At 38.3% G+C, this 13,196-nt stretch overlaps 1 protein-coding gene across 5 annotated transcripts in view; it reads left to right on the top strand.

Moving 5' to 3' along the window:
• Window positions 1–13,196, top strand: part of NFYC (nuclear transcription factor Y subunit gamma) — a 70,364-nt gene that overhangs the window by 20,405 nt on the left and 36,763 nt on the right. The window contains exon 1 of one of the 5 annotated variants that reach the window (XM_059689727.1): window positions 2,507–2,645. The exons of the other annotated variants lie outside the window; for them this stretch is intronic. The gene's annotated coding sequence lies outside the window, so the exon portion shown is untranslated. Of the gene's footprint in view, window positions 1–2,506; window positions 2,646–13,196 lie in introns of those variants that run through there. 5 annotated transcript variants of the gene reach the window in all.

A 13,196-nucleotide genomic window follows, 5' to 3' on the forward strand; every position in this document is an offset into this window, starting at 1 on the left:
AGGAAGGGAGAGAGATAGAGAGTTAGAAACATAGATCAGCTGCCTCCTGCACATCTCCATTGGGGATGTGCCCGCAACCAAGGTACATGCCCTTGACTGGAATCGAACCTGGGACCTTTCAGTCCGCAGGCTGACGCTCTATCCACTGAGCCAAACCGGTTTCGGCAGGATGCTCCTCTTAAAACCTAAACAGTTGGACCCAAAACCCTTAAGTAAATCTTCGACCAACACTGGTAAACTTTAGGACCCCAGAATGCCTTCAGTAACCAGAATACTGCAGGTTTCCCCCGCTATCCGAAAGTAGATAATTTCTATGTAAGCCATAATAGTGTAAAGTGAAGAAGCAATCACCTTAGGACACATCTTGCTAATAGATGCCCCAAATAACTCGAGATAAAGCATAAATGCTCACAGATACAGTTTAAAGCTGGTTGATGCTTACTTAGATGCTTAGTGTAGTTCCTGTGGAAGGAGCTTGATGCTGCCACTCCCTCTGCTAAGGTGTTTGCAGCAAAACAGTGACTGATATTTTTGCTTTTCTTTGAAAAAGAGAAATCCTCTTCAATTTCTTTTGGTTAGCAAAAACAGGTACCAATGTAGGTCTTTTATAAAATGAAGTGGCGTAAAGCGAACTTTCGAAAAGCAGGGGATACCTGTATTTACAATAGCTCAGGCTGAGATCATCCCTGCTGTTTATTCTTGAAAATGTGGTAGAAAAATTTACCCTCTGTATCAGCAATTTTCTACCAGTGGGCAAGAGACACATTGATGTGCCGCAAGAATTTTTAAAACATGCAATACTTGACTATTTAGTCAGGGACACCAACCTCTTTTACCTTAGATTGTCAAATAAAAAAATGACAATCCAACAATAGCCATCCAGTGTGAATGAATCAAAATTATACCTATTTTTTTGTCAGATTGGCAAAAATGTAATATATTTTGTGTGCCACAGAATTTCAGTAATTAGTTTGTATGCTATGAGATGAAAAGGGTTGAAAATCACTGCTCTATATCAAAACTGTAATGTATTTTTTTATTGATTGGTTTTGAGAGAGAGAAACATCAATTTGTTGTTCCACTTAATTTATGCATTCATTGGTTGATTCTTGTTTGTGCCCTGACTGGAGATCAAACCTGCAGCTTTGGCATATCAGGACGGCACTCTAACCAACTGAGCTACCTGGTCAGGACCAAACTTTGTATAATACTAAAAACTAATCAACATTTTATAACCACTCTAAATAATTTAGTTAATCCACGATAAATAAATTCGTTAATCCATCAAGCTATAACATTATATTCACTGATGTTCTATCTTCTTTGCCTTCCCTCCCTCCCCATCTTTATCATTATATTTCCCTCTTGGGCTCCTGGTAGACTTTTTGGAAATGCCACTGTTTTTGTCACCAACTTCATACATTGCCCCAGAATTTTCCTATTTAGATTAGTTTGTTTCAAAATAAAGTGATTTGCCCTGGTATTAATATGTGCTTTTAAAATAACTGTGGACACGATGACAGATGCCTTTTTAGAAATCCTGCATGGACCTATGAACCAGGAAGTCATGGTTTGATTCCTATTCAGAGCACATGCCTGGGTTGTGGGCTTGATCTCCCCCCGGGAGGGGGGAGTGTGCAGGAGGCAGCCCATCAGTGATTCTCCCTCATTGTTGGTGTTTCTATGTCTCCCTCTCTCTTCCTCTGAGATCATTAAAAATATTTTTTAAAAATCCTGAAAACCATTGTATGGCCATTGATACCACTTTTTGTTACTGTTAAAGAAGCTGTATTTTCTTTGGAGCTATTGGAGTACCCCACCCAATTTTTTCTTCTCTGTTAACGTTCAACAGAAAACTGAAGATAGTTAAGTCACAACTTTCCGATCTTGTGCACATTGCTTCTCTGGTTTACTGCCATACGATACTGTAGCAATATCTTACAGACATCTTTGATGGCCAATCAGAAGCAGTTAAATTACCTTAAATTTTTAAATGGAACTCTGACAGCCAATAAGAAATTCTTTGGGTGGGAACTGTAACAACCCTTTCGTGTGATTTTAAAAACAATTCTAAATTTGCAGTATTCTCTGTTTTGGAAGCACTTGAGGCCCTACTACATCAGCTGTGTGCATTTGCTAGGGATTTCCGAGCTTTAAGTTCCCTGTAGTTTGAAGTCTGGATCTGACCCCTGTTCTGCTTCTCAAGGTAACTTTAAAACAGGAAGTGTGCAAAGGAGGTAACTGATGACGTGAACAGCCAATCATGGCTTTGTGTTCTTAGCCAATAAAACAGTTCAGCCAATGGGACCACTCTGGAGGCAAGGTTTGGTGTCAAATAGCATGCTAGATTGAATGCCTTTGACTGTTAAAGTGGAAGGAGGCTGCAGGGCTTCATTGGAGCCTCGGAGTTTTTCACTGAGGCAGGGGTCAGCTGAAAGACAAAGAAAAATGGCGAATAGTTTGCTGGGGGGTGGGGGGACAGCTGTTCGGGTTTTCACTGGAGTGGACATTCCAGACTCAGGTTTCTGCATCTCCTGCTGCCTTTTGTTTCCTCCGTCCTTTTTGGGGGGAGGGATAGGAGTGACTTAAATTCTCCCTGTCCGAGGAGATATAAATAACTACATGTAAAATTAATGCAGTTCCCGGTAAGTTTAATTCTTTGTTCTGTGTTAAAATGGTAGAAACTGTTTAGCTTCAGAGAGTGTAGACAAGTTGCACTGTTTCAGAAAATGGCCACTTTACATTCCATGCATACCTTTTGGTGCACCTAGAATACCTTGCTCTGTTTAGATTTTGCATGCCCTTCAACCAGGATTTCTTTTCCTAGTTGAGCAACAAGATCAGGTACATGAAAAAAGGCTAATAATTTCTCAGGGGCATCCAGAAGCAAAGCACTTTCTCTTTGCATTGGGTAAACTTAACTGTTTTCCAAATAATTTTCCTTTGTTCAAGTGCACTGAAGCTTTTCTACAGAATAAGCTGAGTTGTTGTAAGACTTTTTCTATTTCCATGCACTTTATTGACATCTGTATTTTCAGAGATGGAAGCAACACTATTGCTATTCTCAATTTGTGTTAAAATATGATTTGCACTGATGCAGGTTCTAATGGTGAAGGCCCACATGCCAATGTGAAATTCTCGCATAACTTTCTTGATTTACCTGTCTGTGCTTCTAGAGTCTTATAAGTACCAATTAGTTAAGTAATAATCTTTGTTTTAAAATGTGCATTTTAACATAGAATGCTGGTTAGAAGTATACTTCTCCACTATATTGGTAGTGACAAGAGCAAATCTTTTTCCACCAATTTCACACATTTTGTCAGGTGTTGATTTAGGTCTTTAAAATGATGTGAGCAAAATGCTTTACATTTTCTGTATGAAATATTTAAGTCCTAATTTACCTGCACTTTATGAATAGGAAAGTTAAGAGTATAGGCACTCTGTCTTTTGCCCTTGAAATATTTTTTTCCTTTTTAGCCTATGAAGCTAATGCAGGTTGCTAATCAATAACGAGCCAGTTCCTGTGAATAGTGAAATCTTCCATCCCATGTACTAAAGATCTGTGATGCACTTGATTTTAAAAAGCAATTCTTTGTTTTCTTTTTATTTGCAAGAATGGAATGAAGGTCATTGGAACATTTCTGCAGCAGACTCAGTGTGGAGCAGTGTGGCAGCCAGCAGCACTGTCTCTGGGTAGGGAGCAGGCCCTCTTAGAGGAGAAGTTTGGAGGGTGTTGATTTGCCTTCCCCTCATTTCCCCTTAAGTAAAGGATTTACCCGAGAGAATCGATAGGGGATTAGATTTTGGGCTCTTACAATTGGAGTGGTATAGCAGTCAAAGTTGCTAGATGCAGGCTTCTGTTGTTGCTCGCAAAAGTGACCTTGAAAAACTGCCGAGGAGTTGAAAGATTGAAGGACAAAGTTTGTTTATACAGATTTGGACTGAAAAGCTCTATTTAAGATGAGAAGAGACTGTACTTGTGATGTTCAAGTTGAGTGGTTAGTAGGAATATGTTATAGATTCAAATTAGGAGTTTTCAAGCAGTAAGACAATAGGGCTGTATTCATTCTCTCCCACTCTTATCCATTCCCTCCCCCCAGCAAAAAAATTCTAAATCCTTTTGGTATGATTGTTGAGTGAACTGCCTAACAGATTCAGAATTCCTTGCATGCTACCTTGTCTTCTGTGTAATTTAGAGGGTTCTTAGTGAAGAATGGTATTTCAGGAGTTCAAAGTAATGTTTGTCAAACTTCTTTTGGGAATTGGAATGCTTGTGGTAAGGAAACAGTCATTCTGGGAAGTTATGTCATAAGAGAAAGTATGATTAAGGATTACATTTTAACATTATTTTAATTTAAATTTCTTTTTTTTTTTTACAATTCATTGATTTTATGTTATCAGTTGCTTTAGGTTTTATATATAATTTAAAAAACAATTCTAGATACTAATTGACTCTATTGGCCCTGGAGCAGGGGAGACAGAAGGTAAGTGGGGCACAGTATGAGGCCTAAATAAAACTCTTTATATTAAGAACTTTGTGGATTTCAATTCTTGGAGAGATATCTATCACTATCTCTAGCCTGGATTCCTAACCTTCTTAGGGTCATGGACTCTGAGAATCTGACCTACTACCTGGAAGGTGCATATAGGCATGCCTATGCAAAATCCCTGGTCACTAGGATATTTTCCAGTGGATATTAATGGTATTTATGTGATCTCTGCATTTACACTTTAACTATCAGTGGTTTTCAACCTTCCTAATGCCACGACCCTTTAATACAGTTCCTCATGTTGTGGTGACCCCCAACCATAAAATTATTTTCATAGCTCCTTCATAACTGTAATTTTGCTACTGTTATGAATTGTAATATAAGTATCTGATATGCAGGAGGTATTTTCAGGGGTCGCAACCCGCAGGTTGAGAACTGCTGATACTAGATCAATATTTCCCAGAGAAATTAAAACTCAACTTCCATAAGGAGCAAAGACCTTCTATAACTAACTGTAACTTAGACTAGGGGTGGTTGTGTGTGGGTGGGAGAGGCTTAGATAGGGTCTGAGATTTGGGCATTTATTTACTCTGATTACAGTATTTGAGGTAGCATAGTGCAGTAGCAAAAACAGGCTATTTAAAGTCAGGAGACTTGTATCCAGGTCCCTTCACAGCTGTCACCAGCTTTATGAGCTTGGGCAAGTCAGCCATTTAGTGTCAGCTTCCTCACATGTAAAAACGAGTCCTAAAAATAGCACCTTCCTATTTAGTGGTGAGTCTCAAATGAGATCTTGTATGTCATAGTGCTTTGCAAATTGTGAAGTGCTACATAATCATAGTTGTTACTAATTCAAACTATTAGGGGGTAAGTGCTTATGAAGATAGATGTGGCATCAAAGGAAAAAAATGCCAGTATTTTAACATGTTTACAGAGGAGTTTATTTAAATCCGACACATTTCTTAAACTGATTCTACATGCCTTCACTTGCATATTCCTATTTATGTTGACATGACTCTATGTAATGCACTGACACCATCAAACCTTCCCTTACCAAGATTCCTATGAAATAATTTAAACCCCTTTGTCAGGAATTATAGGTCTCAGAATAAGATGATATGGGAATGGTGATATTTTGGAAACCCTTAGTAAATTTTGGAATCTCTCAGATAAAATATGGAAACCGGTTTCAATATGATACTGAGATTTGCATTATAATTCAGGTATGTTGTAATAGTTGCAGATGTTTACCATCAGAAGTTACATTTTTAGTTTACGTACCAAATATTTATAAAGTAAACTGGGAGCCATTATTTTGTTTGCTTTGTGGTCATATGATCTCCTTTCCGTCTGTTTTCAAGCTTGGAAAACAGTAAATAGCTTGCACAGTAGTAGCAAGCAAATAAACGTTGGACTGAAGAGTTTAAAAAAATAGGTCTTTCACCAAAATATAAACATTAGCATAAATGTCACACAGTTGATGCCCACTGTGAGATACATTTTCAAGATAAATGGTGGAAACCCATGGGGATCTGGTTCTCACCCATTTTACATACCCACTGTCCCTTATTTTTAGGAGTCTTTTTTTTTTTTTTCTTTTCTCCTTGGGGTGGGGTGGATATTTTGTGATCTATTTTATTTCCTGTCCTATTAAGTCACTTCCTTTCAGTCATGGTCAGTCAACATTGATGTCTGCCTCCTTTCTGTGCATTGAAAGAATCATATTCAGACAGAATAAGGCCTGACAAAATTGGCATTGGCCTCTCCAAATAAAATTCTAGTTTCAGGGATGCATATGTTTGAAAATAGCAGTCATGGTCACTGTGGGCTTTTTGTTCCTAAAATAAGATGAGGTCTCCTTTAAAGAAGCTATATACATACTTTTGTGGAGACTTCAGTTACCCAAAAACATTCTTAAAGCTAATCATTTATAGATGGTCTTCATGAATGAAGTTATTTTTGCCTATTCCTAGCCTTAATAATACATGCATACAGTTTGTGTGAGTGTGTGTGTGTTTGTGTGTGTAATTATTTATTTTGTTAATCTTCATCTGAGGATATTTTTTTCCATTGATTTTTAGAGAGAGTGCAAGGGTGGGGGAGGGAAGAGTAAGAGAGAGAAAGACATAAACATCGATGAGCGAGAGACACATTGATTGGTTGCCTCACACATGCACCCCAACCAGGGCCCAGAATCGAGCCTGCAACCGAGATACATGTCCTTGACGGGAATCAAACCTGGGGACTCTTCAGTTCATGGGCCGATGCTCTGTCCACTGAGCCAAACTGGCTAGGGCTGTATATTCATTTTCTTTTTCTTTCTTTTTTTTTTTTACTATATTTTTATTGATTTTTTACAGAGAGTAAGGAGAGGGATAGAGAGTTAGAAACATCGATGAGAGAGAAACATCGATCAGCTGCCTCCTGCACACTCCCTACTGGGTATGTGCCTGCAAGCAGGGTACATGCCCTTGACCAGAATTGAACCTGGGACCCTTCATTCCGCAGGCCTATGCTCCATCCACAGAGCCAAACCAGTTAGGGCGGGCTGTATATTCTTAAATTAGGTTCATGGAAGTCACTGAGGGATCTAGTCGAGTTCCCTTCTTATAAAATGGGGAAGTTGAGGCCCAGGTAGCTTAGGTGCTTCAATCTTTCAGCTTTTTAATGCCTGGTTTGTGTAAGTTCAGAGATTTAGCTCCCACTCAGTTTATTCCATGTTTCTTATATTCCTCTAGGTTGTTTTTCCTTTTTATTTTTCTTATTTCTCTTCCTTTTGATATATCTGTACAGGTTTGCTGTTTGAACACAAAAGGAACAAAGAGAAAAATGGGCCATGAAAGAGGTTCAGAATTCTCCATGTAGAATCTGTTGGTTAGAAAGTCTGCTGTGGCAGCAGACTTCCCATCCCGTTGAGATCTGAAGATCTCTTGCCTCAGCCAGTTGCTTATTCAGAAAACTGAGAATCAGCTAGGAAGCTAATGTTGCCCACCTGGCTGAGGTGTCCCAGAGAAAGTGATACTTTATGCATTACCAGGAAGAAGGTATACAAATATAACACCTGCATGCCAGTTAGTTGTGTTTTGTTTTGTTTTTGTTAATACTCCTCAAGAACAAGCTAATTCCCAAACAAGTTTGGGCCTGGTTCTTCAAGTGAGTTGTAAAGCTAGTCTGTATTTAATAAACAAAGATCCCAGGATAATTTCAAGGATTTGACAAGTCTGAAAAGAAATCATTATAAGTATACTCCCCAAATAATATTTTAATTATGCCAACTTTAATCTTTACCACCAGCAAGGTGGCATTGTATACCAGCACATGTGTGTTTGTGTAGTGTGGATTTGGTTTTTGTTCTTATTTTGCATATTCTCTGATAGACCATAATATACTTGGAATTTTTTAATTTTTTTTTTGTAGTTGGATTTCTTTATATATACATATATGTATACACACACACACATTTCAGAGAGGGTGAGAGAGAAACATCAATGATGGAGAATCACTGATCCGCCTGCCTCCTGCACGCCCCCTACTGGGGATTGAGCCCCAAACCCAGGCATGTACCCCCGACTGGAATCAAACCTGGGACCCTTCAAGTCTGCAGGCCGAAGCTCTATTCACTGAGCCAAACCGGCCAGGCTATAATTGGATTTCTTTTCACCACCTTCATTTATTTGACCAGAAATTATAGTTTATTGAAAGAATGAGAGCTTAGATGGTGTAACTTAGTAATATTTAAGTCCTGAGGTATATTGTGACTGAAAATTATAGGAGACACAGATAAATAGTATCTACTTCTTATCTGTATTTCCCAGAAGCTTAGTTTTCTTTTTAATCTGTCCTTTCTGCTGCCTCAGTATTGGGCCCAGCTCTTTAAAACTTGGTTAGAGCCTATTTTTATTATCACCCTTATCTTTCTGTCTCTCCTTTTGGCACGTCCCAAAGTCAGAACCCACTGTTCAGTAATTGACAAAGAGTTTTCCTCTATTTAGAGTGTTTACTATAAATTAAATTTTTTGCACCCTGCAATGAAAAAGGGCAGTTGAAGGATAAGAAATGAAGATAAATTCCAGTGTAAAGACAGAACTAAAGAAAAAACACACCTAGTAAATGTTTAACTTTAAGAGGCAAAACATAGCTGTGACCTTGTGTTCTTTAGTTCAAAGGGAGAATAGAAACTAAAATAACCACAGCAAACAGCAGTGCTGATTCACCTGGTTATCTTTTTTTTTTTTTCTTGAAAGTGCTATCATTTTTATCTGTCTCCATAGTTTCAATTAAATAGAAAACTAAAGGGAAACCCTGCTCTACTGGAAATATCCAGATAAAATGAATCTTTCCCTTATTTATCTAAGGTATATAGTTCTTACCTTGAGAAAATTCTAAAGTTGGATGCTTTACACTTCCTTTCACTAATTCACCATACATGGATGGAGACTTCAAAAATGTATACAAATAAAACTTTACTCCAGGATTTAACAATCTGGTAGGGGAGATAGCTATTGTATATCAAGTATATGAAACCGAAATGGACAGTACAAACACAATTTAGAGGAGAAGAAACCTTTAATGAAGGAGGGTAGATTAACTGGGCATTGGACTCAGGGAGGTAGGGACAAGGGCATTCTAGGCATGGGGAACAGTAGGAGCAAGGTCATGGTTCAAAAAGTGCAGTGAGGCTGAAGAGAGCAGTAAGTGGTCTAGTCTGTTTACAGCATAAGGAGATGAGTTACGGGCAGAAGGAAGTGGAAAAAGAAGTGTGGAGAAGTAAATTGGGTCAGATGTTGGAGGGCTTTGACTACGTAGCTAAGAAATTCAAACTGCCTCTACTTGGCATTGGTGAGCTGTTGAAGATTTGGGGTAATAGGTTGATGTGGCATTATCAGAGCTTTGCTTTTATAAGATTTGTAATCATTATATAGAAGTGAGTAGAATTTGAGTAGCAGACACTAGAAACAGTGAACAATGCAGTGGGTTCACATACTAGATTTACAGCCCTTATTGGATTGTTATGAAGGTTAAAGTAATGTCAAAAGCTTAAAATCAGTCCTGGTATACAGTGAGTATTAAATGAGTATTATCTATTATCATCATTATTTTTACTACATGGAGGTGATGAAGGCCTGAATAAAGTTAGTGGCAATGTGAAGAAAATCAGGAGATAGACACTGTTATTACAGAATTTAGAAATTGATTAGAAATTGTTAACGTAAAAACATTCAAATCTGTAAAGAATTTTTTGTGAGTTTATTTGAGCCAAACTGTCGACAGTTGCTAGGAAGCAGAACCTCAATGAATTGAGGTAATGCTCCAGAGAATGGCGGTGGGGGGTGGGAGTGGGGAGTGGGGGGGGCGGGGGAAGGAGGGTGCAAGGGCGGGGGGGGGGGGGAGATACACGGACTCCTGGGATTGGATAAAAAGTAAAATGATAGGCACATACTTAAGTGGGTGCATGATAGGTAACAGTCAACAATGAACATGATAACAATAACAATGAAGGAATTTGTGGTATCTGTCCTGGTGCCCAGGCACATTAGGTTGTACCCCAAGGGGTCCAGAAAAAGAGAAGTTACAAGTTACCCAGACATTTCAAGGATATGTTATAGATGCAAAAAGATAGGTAGGCTCAGTTAAGGTAAAGGTTGACCTTGTCAGTGAAGATACCGGCCTAGGACGTAACTGCCCACCATAACTGCTTTTAGTTAAAGTTTAATTTCAGACCATCCTTTGTGGTTACTTTAGGTCTCTGAGTTTGCAAGACTGCCATGCAGGCGTTTCCTGAGCTTGTCAGGTTAGCATGTGGCCCCTTTTGTCCACAAAATGAAGATCAGAGACTCAGGATGACTCTAAGATTTCAAGCCTGGGTACCTGGAAGAGTTAGAAGGAGCAGGTTTGGGGAAAGAGAAAGATGTAATTTTGGATATATGAAGTATGAGTGGCTTTCCTGTAGGACTGGAACTTAGGAGAAATATCAGAATTGGTAATATGTATTTGAAATTTAAGCTCATAGATACTATAGCTGAACTTGGGGAATGGATGGGAGAGAATTGAGGGAGAGAATGGACAGAAGAACCAGAAGAATAAAGCTTCATGTTAGAGATGGAAACAAAAATGGGGGACCTGGAAGTTGAGACATCTAGAAATGAGCATGGCAGAGTCCTCTAGGTCAGTGTTCTAAGGTTTTTAATTGCATACTCTTATTACCTGAGCATGTAGCTCTTGTATATGTATTAGTATTCTTTACTATAAAAGTTCACTTGGTCATTTTTTTGAATATTAGTTTAGTTGAAACTAGGGAATGTCTGTAATTTCTCTATCCAAGCACACATGAGTAAGTAAAGGTGTCACTGTTCAGTAAAGCCCACAGTTTCCTCAGACTACTTAGAACACCATGCATGATCTTGTGACAAGTTAAACTGAGGGCATTGGTATCAGCCCATAGGTTAAATATTCAAAAAGCTAATATTAACATTTTCAGTGTGTGCCTTGAAAAGATTAGAAATACTTACTGCCCTAGAATCTGGCGGCCTTCACTTGTTCTGAGATGTACAAATATTTCCTTGAAATGTTATGCAGCAGTTTCTTGAGATTAGTTATATATATGTATATATATATTTGTGTGTATGTGTATAACTTGAAGCTTTCTTGTTTAAACTTTAAGGGTACACACACACACACACACACACACACACATCTCCATCTAGTGCGAAGACTAGAGTGATTTTATTTCTGAGTTGCATTGGGTTTAATCTTACTAGTGTTAGCTTTTGAAGTCTCAAATAGAAGAATTCTGTGTGAAGCCAACCATAAATACACATGTAGGAATTTGGCAACATTTGCTTAGCAAGTAATTTATAGCCACATGATCATGATAACAGTGATGAGTAGCACACACAAGATGCCAGGAATAGGATAGCCACATCTGTAGGATTTAGGAGAATTTTTACTATAAGTCGCCTATATTTAGTTTCTAGGCTAGGTGTGTTGTAATTATCCTCAATCTAAAATAAAGGCAATAATAACCCTATCTAGAAAAATAGTGGTAAATTTCCAGCCATCTTACTTGGTTATTTATATCCTGAACTCCATGATTATTTCTTTCCTGGTAATTAAATGACCAAAAGCCCAAGAAGTTACCCTTTAAGGTAGTTAATAGTATGTAATGCTTTTACTAGTACATAGTATTTTATAGTTAATGGAGTGATTTTATATTTATTCTCTCATTTGGTATTTACCTAAGGTAGTAGGACAGAGGATTACTACCCCATTTTGGGATGAGGAAACAATAGGCAGAACCTAGTCACATAAGCCCTGTGCTCTTTGCACTGCACCTTGTTATTGTTTTTGAAAAACAAGGTAAAGCTGTTCTATCTTATGGGGCTAATTCCGCCTCCCACCTCTCCTTTTCCTGTGCTTCTCTTCCCCCCAAAGGCACACATTTTTAAAAAGGAGGTGGGGAATTTTCTCAGTTCAAATATAATCTAATGTTATAGGACTAAACAAATTGATCATAAAAGGATCAAATATTGAATCAAATTGAATTATTTTTAAAGATTTTGTCAAACAAGATAGGTGATCCAGCCACCTTTTAGAACAAAGCATAACTACTACCAGTGTGTTGGAAAATTGTCTTTCATCAGTCCTAAGTTCATTAAGGTCAGATAGGGTAGTTGAAGGACTTTTTCCAGATACATAGGTTAGAGTTGTGTTGTGTGTTCTATGGTGTTCCATAGCTTGTACATGCATACTTTGTAGTATGTATTGAGCACCTCTAGATTTGGATTCTTATCTTGAACCAGAGATTGGTATTTTTAGATGTCATGGTGTTCTTAAATAATCAGTTACTTTATAGTTCTTAGTTGTGATTTATATTCCTTGCTTTAGAACAGAGGAGTTCCACCATGTTCACAATGTAGCAATGGTTATAATTTGGAGGACTACATAAATTTAGCAAGATGATATGGAACCATCTCCAATAAAGGGGCTAGGCTAAGGCTATTCCTCTGAACTGTTGTATAGTGAAAAAATAGTGTGACTGACTTCCCATCATTAGGCCTCCAGAGAGAGTGAGTAGACTTTGAGCTTGATCTGCCAGAACTTTTTGTCTCCACTCTGGATTGGTGACCAGATATCTCCAAGTCCCAGTCCTTGTGGACAACTGCAGCTTTAACAAGCTTGAAAACCTTAAGTTTTCTACTTTGAAATGTCTTAAGAATCTGGCATCTTGGTATTTTGGAGTACGTTTTCCAGGAGAAGGATCAGGAAATCTAAAGGTAAAAGGCTTAGTGGACTTATGTTTCAGGCTGAGAAGACCCACAGGTTCTTGAGTTTTGGGCCCTCTACTAAGTTATCAATTCTAAAGAGGGAGAGCATGCAGTGAAAGAGCACAGAACTGAGAATCAGCATATGGGTTTTAGTTCCAGCTTTGGCATATACTTGCCCTGGGACCCAAGGCAAGCCCCTCAGTCTATCTGGATAAAGTATCTTTATCTGTCAGATGGGAATATCAGTACCTGTGCTGTGTTTGCAGTGAAAAACAAATGAGATAATGTAAAGAAAACTACAAAGTGTAAAGCATGTACAAATGTAAGAGATTAGCATAACCATCTCAGTTGCTTTGCACTCTTTGAAGTGGTCTTTACATTCTCAGTTCCAGACAGCTGTATGCATGGGGATGGGAGATTTAGGATTTGGCTGGCTTGGATT

Source organism: Myotis daubentonii, chromosome 3 (assembly GCF_963259705.1).
Source record: "Myotis daubentonii chromosome 3, mMyoDau2.1, whole genome shotgun sequence".
NCBI lineage: Eukaryota > Metazoa > Chordata > Mammalia > Chiroptera > Vespertilionidae > Myotis > Myotis daubentonii.